General features: G+C 32.5%; 1 protein-coding gene across 1 annotated transcript in view; it reads right to left on the reverse strand.

Annotated features, from left to right (window-relative positions):
• Window positions 1-7491, reverse strand: part of LOC114339846 (period circadian protein-like) — a 93137-nt gene that overhangs the window by 55006 nt on the left and 30640 nt on the right. The window lies entirely within an intron of this gene.

A 7491-nucleotide genomic window follows, 5' to 3' on the forward strand; every position in this document is an offset into this window, starting at 1 on the left:
TGGTTTAACGACCACTCGTACGAAATCAAACAAATGAAATAGAGAATGTGGAAAAATCCCCTTACGAATAACTCACACATCCACTATTTCTGGCTGGGAAAAATTTTTCGAATAGAATCAAAGATCCAAACACCAGTTCTTAGAAATGTGTTTCGCCCTCTTCAACCTCCGTGGGCTCGTCGGTAAAGATGAGAGGTTGAATATCTTTAGACACATTCCATCAAAAAACAACATCCGAGACATAGACATAACAGGAGCGTAAATCTACGCCCAACCTGAAAATGACAGTCTCAAGTTTTAATTCCCTAATTACTTTAGAGTAAGTAAGATAATGTTTATGAAAAAACAAAAGATGTAGATCTTTGAAACACACTCAGTGATCAAAAGATCCACAGGTACTGGTTTAACGACCACTCGTACGAAATCAAACAAATGAAATAGAGAATGTGGAAAAATCCCCTTACGAATAACTCACACATCCACTATTTCTGGCTGGGAAAAATTTTTCGAATAGAATCAAAGATCCAAACACCAGTTCTTAGAAATGTGTTTCGCCCTCTTCAACCTCCGTGGGCTCGTCGGTATATATATATATATATATACATAAATATATATACATAATAGACGAGGGAATTTAGCACAAATTAAATTAATTTTTAATACAGCACCTAGAGATTTGCATTTTTTTGTATTATGTTCAGGATGACGTCAGGAAAAAAATATACTATTCAAAAATTGGTAGACATGCATAATTGCACTTTAAAGTGAATAAAATGCATCCAAAAGTGCATCAACATGTCAAAATCGGTATACTAAGGACCAAATTTTGTTATTCGGAGTTTTTTTGGGTCACTGAAAACGAATACGCCTCAGAACCGACCCACGGATCACCTGGTGTCCAAGGTCACTGCAAGGTTTAAACGGATTACTCATGGGTTTTTGGGATCGCTAGACACGAAAATGCCATCAGAATTGACCTCCGGATTACCTTGTGCCCAGGGACGCTACGAAGGCACGCCGTCTTCTGGGGTTTCGAGAGTTTTCGGCATTTAATTGATGCAAATGGATTACTCGAGGGTTTTGAGGTCTCAGGTCTCTGAGAAAATGGGAAAAGGTCCCAAATCAGTCTTTTCATATAAATAAACAAGTCTGGTTTTTTCCGGCTGATCTGAATTTACTAAAGTACTTATTTTGTTTTTAATTAATATTGTTGGTAAGATTAATATTACTACTTATCTTATTTTCAAGCTGGTTAAGTTGAAATCCATTTAAATCTCTTGAATCACAGCTACTATCCATCGCATCCTCAATATCGGGCGGTTCGCCTCCACTAGATGATTCCATAGAAATATTTTCAAGTAAGGTTCAACTTATTAACACTTTCAAAGTGTAAACGAAATAAGAAAAAGTTTAACAAAACTAAACAAATTAAATTAGAAATCAAATAATCCGCCAAAAATTAATATTTTTGGAGAGCTTCCCAAATTTAAACTAATTTTGGCAGTTATTTTGACGTCTCTGAAAAGAGACTCGAATTGAATGAAAACGAAACCGATTATTTTATTTTTTGATTTATCATTAAAAACAATATTGATATTTTAGTAGTTGCACAGATACACTTTACGATTACTTTAAGATAATACAGCCTATGGGGGAACTGTAATTATAATACGTAATTCTAAGTAGGTAAAGTTAGAAAGGTTATAAGAAAAAACATACATTCCGTCCACTATAACTTTTCCCATGCGGTACGATTCAATTTCAATCAAATTAAATCAAAACATAAATTGAAACAAACGTCGATGTGTATATACATTTTCTATACTGTATACTATATACTACACACATCGGCGTACATTTCACTTTCTGTTTTGACTTAATTTGATTGAAAATGAATCGTACCGCATGGGAAAAGTTATAGCGGAGGGACTATATATACAAGTTGCCATTAGAACGTAATACAGACACACCGATAATATCCGTAGTATATTCTTTTTCTTTCGGCATCATAAACCTTGGAAGGGTCTTTACCTTTCTGGCCATGCCCTTCCATTTTACGATTTGAGATATATATACTGAAATATTGTGGAGCAGCAATGACAATTAACAACATTAATTAACAAAATCATAAAACACAATAAAATACCGAAAGAATGGAGAACGAGCGAACTAATTCTACTATTCAAAAAAGGAGATAAAAAGCAGCCAGAAAACTACAGAGGTATCAACTTGTTAAATACTACCCTAAAACTTAAAACTAAAATTTTACAAGACCTAATGAATCAGATGATAAGTTTAGCAGATGAACAACAGGGTTTTTGTACTGAAAGATCTTGTACAGATGCAATATTCGTCATAAAGCAAATTACTGAGAAATCACTAGGGTATAATAGATCGGCATTTCTAGGTCTGATTGACTTGAAGAAGCATTTGACAGAGTAAGACTCAAAGATGTAATCCATCTCCTGTGTAATAGAGAAGTCCCTCTAGATATCATAAAAACTATTAAAAATATCTACCAAACAACAAAATGGAAGTCAGAATAGATGGACAACCTACAGAACCTATAGATTATAGGCAGCGGAATAAGACAGGGAGACTCATTGTGTCCTATGCTCTTCAATTTAATCATGAAAACGTCATCAAAGGACGCGGATATAGAGTGGGAAACAAAGGATTAAAAATATAGAGGAGATGACGCAATATTGATAGCCCAAGATGTAGATAGTCTGCAAAGATTAGTCGACAGATTTAACATAAGAGCAAAAAAATTCAATATGGCAATTTCATCTCAGAAAACCAAAACAATAGTAATCAGTAAAGAACCAATCAGATGTAAAGTAGAAATTGATGGTATCAGTATTGAACAAGTTATGGAAATAAAATACCTTGAAATTACATTGTGAAGTTACGGAGACCTGGACAAATAAGTGAGAAATCAAGTACAAAGACCAAAATAGACTAGCAGGATGCCTTAATAACACCATATGGCGAAACCGACATATAACATTGAGATGAAGTCGAGAATTTATAAAGCCAGTGTAAGACCAATAATGACATATGCATCAGAAACAAGACCCGATATAGCCACAACACAAAGGCTTCTGTAAAGGGCAGAGATGAGACTACTGAGAAAAATTACAGGAAATACACTGAGAGATCGAAAGAGGAGTGAAGATATCAGAAGACAATGTAACGTACAGTGTATAAACGAATGGACACTAAATAGAAAATGGGAATGGAACAACCACATAACCAGAATGGGGGAGATACGTGTGGTCAAAATAGCAAGAGATAAATCACCAATCGGTAGAAGAAGTATCGGCCGACCGCGCAAAAGATGGAGTGACAACCTTCCATAGAGGTATCAATCCGCCAATGAACAAGCAGAATTGCTTATAAAGAGAAAGAAGAAGAAGGATACATATACAGTCGAACCTGCTTATTAGAATACCGGTTATAGGAATATCCCGGTTTAACGAATTGAAATTTGAAGTCCCGAAACGTTTCTACTAGCCACAAATGATCGGTTATTAGATTATCCTGGTTATAGGAATACTTTTGCTTGGCACGAAGGCTATTACAATAAGCGGTTTCGACTGTAATAGCTTTGGGATTATTTCTAGGTTTTATTATCATGAGAATTTCCCCACTGTCCATTGGTTAGGGAAGTGGTTGAAGATTACAATTGCATTAAATACTTGTTACAATGGCTTTGTTGTATTTTTGTATTATGTACTAATGTTATTACTATTACTATTTCTTTGCAAGTAAATTTTCTGGTGGAGAGGAATCTTTTTGTACGTAGTCTGAGGGTTTAAAAATATTTTTTTAAATACTGCTCAAATGAATTTGCCTTTTTCCTAATGCTTCTAGCCCAGAGTCCAGGTATGTCTCTTATCAAAGGTATTTGTTGCGAAGAATGTTTGATTTCCCGTGTTCTACAACAGAGATAATAATCTGTTGCTTCTGTAAGTGCAGACTTTTCAAGTTTGTTTATAAAATATTTAATCATAAATGAAGTTGCATAGTCCAGTTTTTTCTAAAAGCAACCCAATTTGTATTTTTGTTGGATAGATGTGGACCATGTGGTTTTTCCACTATCACGGCGAACATTATTGGAGAATGATTGGCTGTTATCTGGCATTCTTTAGTATCTGAAAGCCAGTATGCAGGTTTACTTGTTGCCATCGAGTTTAGACTCTTGTTAGTGACAGTGAGCATCAGTTCTCTGACTTTTATGTTTGTCAATCGGGAACCACAGCGTGAATTCTTGGCGTAGAAGTCTCTGCTGGTTATGAATTTTTCCTGAGCGTTTGGGTATAGCTTTGACATTAATTTTTTTATTGTTAAATATAAGTGGGCAATTGGGCAATATACTAAGGATACTGAGAAAAGTATACGGTCAGGTGAAAGAGGAAAACGACGAGGTTAATGAACTGAATGAACGTTACGATATTATAAGATTTGTGCAAAGACATTTGGCTGGGACATGTCCAGAGATAAGACGATGCAAAAACAACATAGAGAATATTACAATGGAAGCCGATAGGAAAGCAAAAAAGAAATGACTAGCTCGAGACGGTTGGATGACGTGTAAACCATAAATATAAGACAATGGAGAAGAAGGAACAAGAGAGATCTGAATGGAAGGATATAGCCAGACAGGCAATGACCCATCCAGTGTTATGATGCTAAAAGGAGAAGAAGAAGAATATACTATGGATATAGAGGAAACTTGTATATTTTTTTTCTTATAAGGTTCCTGTTTATAAGGTTAGTTAGAATTACTTAGGCTTTATAATTAAAGTTCAATTAAAGAATAATAAAAGTATTATCTTATAGTATGTCTTTGCAACTACTAAAATATCAATATTGTTTTTATACTCTGGGCTAATTAGCAAAATACAAGGAAAAGTTATTTACCAGCAATTTTATTGCTGAAATCGAATCTTATGATTGTATATATTAATAATATGGGTATGCAAAGTCCGTAGATAGTGTGCTACTTTTTTTATAAACAAAATGGCGCCCGAAAATCGTGTTTTTAAAATTTTTGCTCTATAACTCCAAAGATTTTAACTTTATACCAAAAATACCCAAATAAAAATTGACCGTAATAAAATTCTGCATAGAGACGTGTTTTTCCCGATTTACTTCGACGAAAATTATCACCGGAAAATGCAGGTTTTTCCAACAAAATCTTTAATTTTCAACTAAAATTTTAGATAAGTATTTGTTTATCAAGAATTAAATAACTTGGCAATATAAAAGCTCTTTTTATATAGATTATAATTCCAGAAGCCGATGGAAATTGAATGAACAGTTTAGCAACAATTGAAATGCTAATTAAAAATTTAGGGTCGCTATAATTACCACAATATTAATAACACATAAGAATAACTATGATTGTTGGATAAAAAGACACTGTACCTATTTAATATACTTTACCTAATTGAAATTGGACTATTTAAGCGGCTTTAGGAATATTTTAAAATTATAAACAATTTCTTGGCTTATAAACAAATAGAATGTTTCGAGAAATACTAAATTAAATTACATCATGAAAACGTTATTAGAAATAAGGCGGCAGGAAGCTTCTTCTAAAAAAAAAAACGTTTAATTGTGATGAGTGGTTCCTGAGATACAGCCGGTTGAAGTTGACCGTCATTTACGGCAAAGATATAAACAATAGGATGATAATTTTTAAACCATCACCTTTTTATTTTTATCCTCTTTCTTCACACCGATTTTCATATCTTTAAAATAATCATAACATATATTACTATAATAAAAACTATCGATATTACGAGTGAAAATTGACAAAAATAGCAAAATTTCAATCAAAAATCAGGTTCGAGAAAATGTAACCTCAAAGTTCAAAATCGGTTTACGTTAAAAAATGCATTTTCTCGGCTTCCCATGGAGCAATTTTCTTCATTCTTTTTTTGTTCCCAAGTAACTCGGGTAGAGCCATCTAACTAACGCATTACTAAATGTTAAACTGGCTTTTGTTTTGTTATAATAGATTAATTTATTTATAAGAAAAGAAAACTACATATTTTTTCCAGTTGTAGACTTTTTTTAGGTAAACTTACTACAAGTGTACCTTTTAACGTTAAAAACACAAATATGCTCATTTGAAAGCTGTATAATTATTTAAACAATCTTTATTTAAGCAAATTAAAAATTTTGTTATAATAAATAAATTAATTTATGTAACAAAACAAAAGCAACTTTGACATTTAATAATGCGTTAGTTAGATGGCTCTAATAGAGTTACTTGGGAACAAAAAAGAATGAAGAAAATTGCTCCATGGGAAACCGAGAAAATGCATTTTTTTAACGTACCTATACCGATTTTAAACTTTGAGATTACATTTTATCCAACCTAATTTTTGATTGGAATTTTGCTATTTTTGGCAATTTGCACTCGTAATATCGATAGTTTTTATTATAATTATATATGTTATGATTATTTTAAAGATATGAAAATTGGTTCGAAGAAAGAGAATAAAAATAAAAAGATAATGGTTTGAAAATTATAATCCTATTGTGTATATCTTTGCCGTAAATGCCGGTCAACTTTGACCGGTTGTACATCAGGAACCGCTTATTACAATGCAATGTTTTTCTCTTAAAAGAAGCGTCCTGTCGCTTTTTTTCCAATACCGTTTTTATGATCTAATTTGATTTAATATTTCCCGAGGTATTCTATTTGTTGATAAGCCAAAAAATTGTTTATAAAAAATTGTTTAAAATATTCCTGAGGCCGCTTAAATAGTCCAATTTTAATTCTGTAAAGTACATTAGATAGGTACAGTGTTTTTTTATATAAAAGTTATAGTTATTCTTATATATCATAACTATTGTGGTTATTATAGCTACCGTAAACTTTTAATTAACAATTCAATTGTTGCTAAACTGTTCACTCAGTCTCCATCCACTTCTGCAATTATAATATATACGAATAGAGCTTTTATGCTACCAAGTTATTTAATTGTTGATAAACAATTACTTAGCTAAAATTTCAGTTGCAAATTAAAGATTTTGTTGAAAAACCGGCATTTTCCGGGGAAACTTTTCGTCGAAGTAAATCGGGAAAAACACGTCTCTATGCAGAATTTAATTACGGTGAATTTTTATTTGAGTGTTTTTGATGTAAAGTTAAAATCTTTGGAGTTATAGAGCAAAAATTGAAAAAAACACGATTTTCGGGCGCCATTTTGTTGATAAAAAAAGTAGCACACTATCTGCGGACTTTGCATACATATATTATTAATCTATACACACATAAGATTCGATACCAGCAATAAAATTGCTGGTAAATAACTTTTCCCAAAAATGGCCTATTCTCCGATAATCTGCCCAGACTAAATGTTTTGATTTATGAGCGTGTGAACTCATTTCGTGCAATTCTTTATGAATTTTGCGACCAATGTAGTTTAACTGGATTCTCTTTCAAACGATTTGCATATATGTTATTTTATC

This window comes from Diabrotica virgifera, chromosome 3 (genome assembly GCF_917563875.1).
Source record: "Diabrotica virgifera virgifera chromosome 3, PGI_DIABVI_V3a".
In the NCBI taxonomy this organism is placed as follows: Eukaryota; Metazoa; Arthropoda; class Insecta; order Coleoptera; family Chrysomelidae; genus Diabrotica; species Diabrotica virgifera.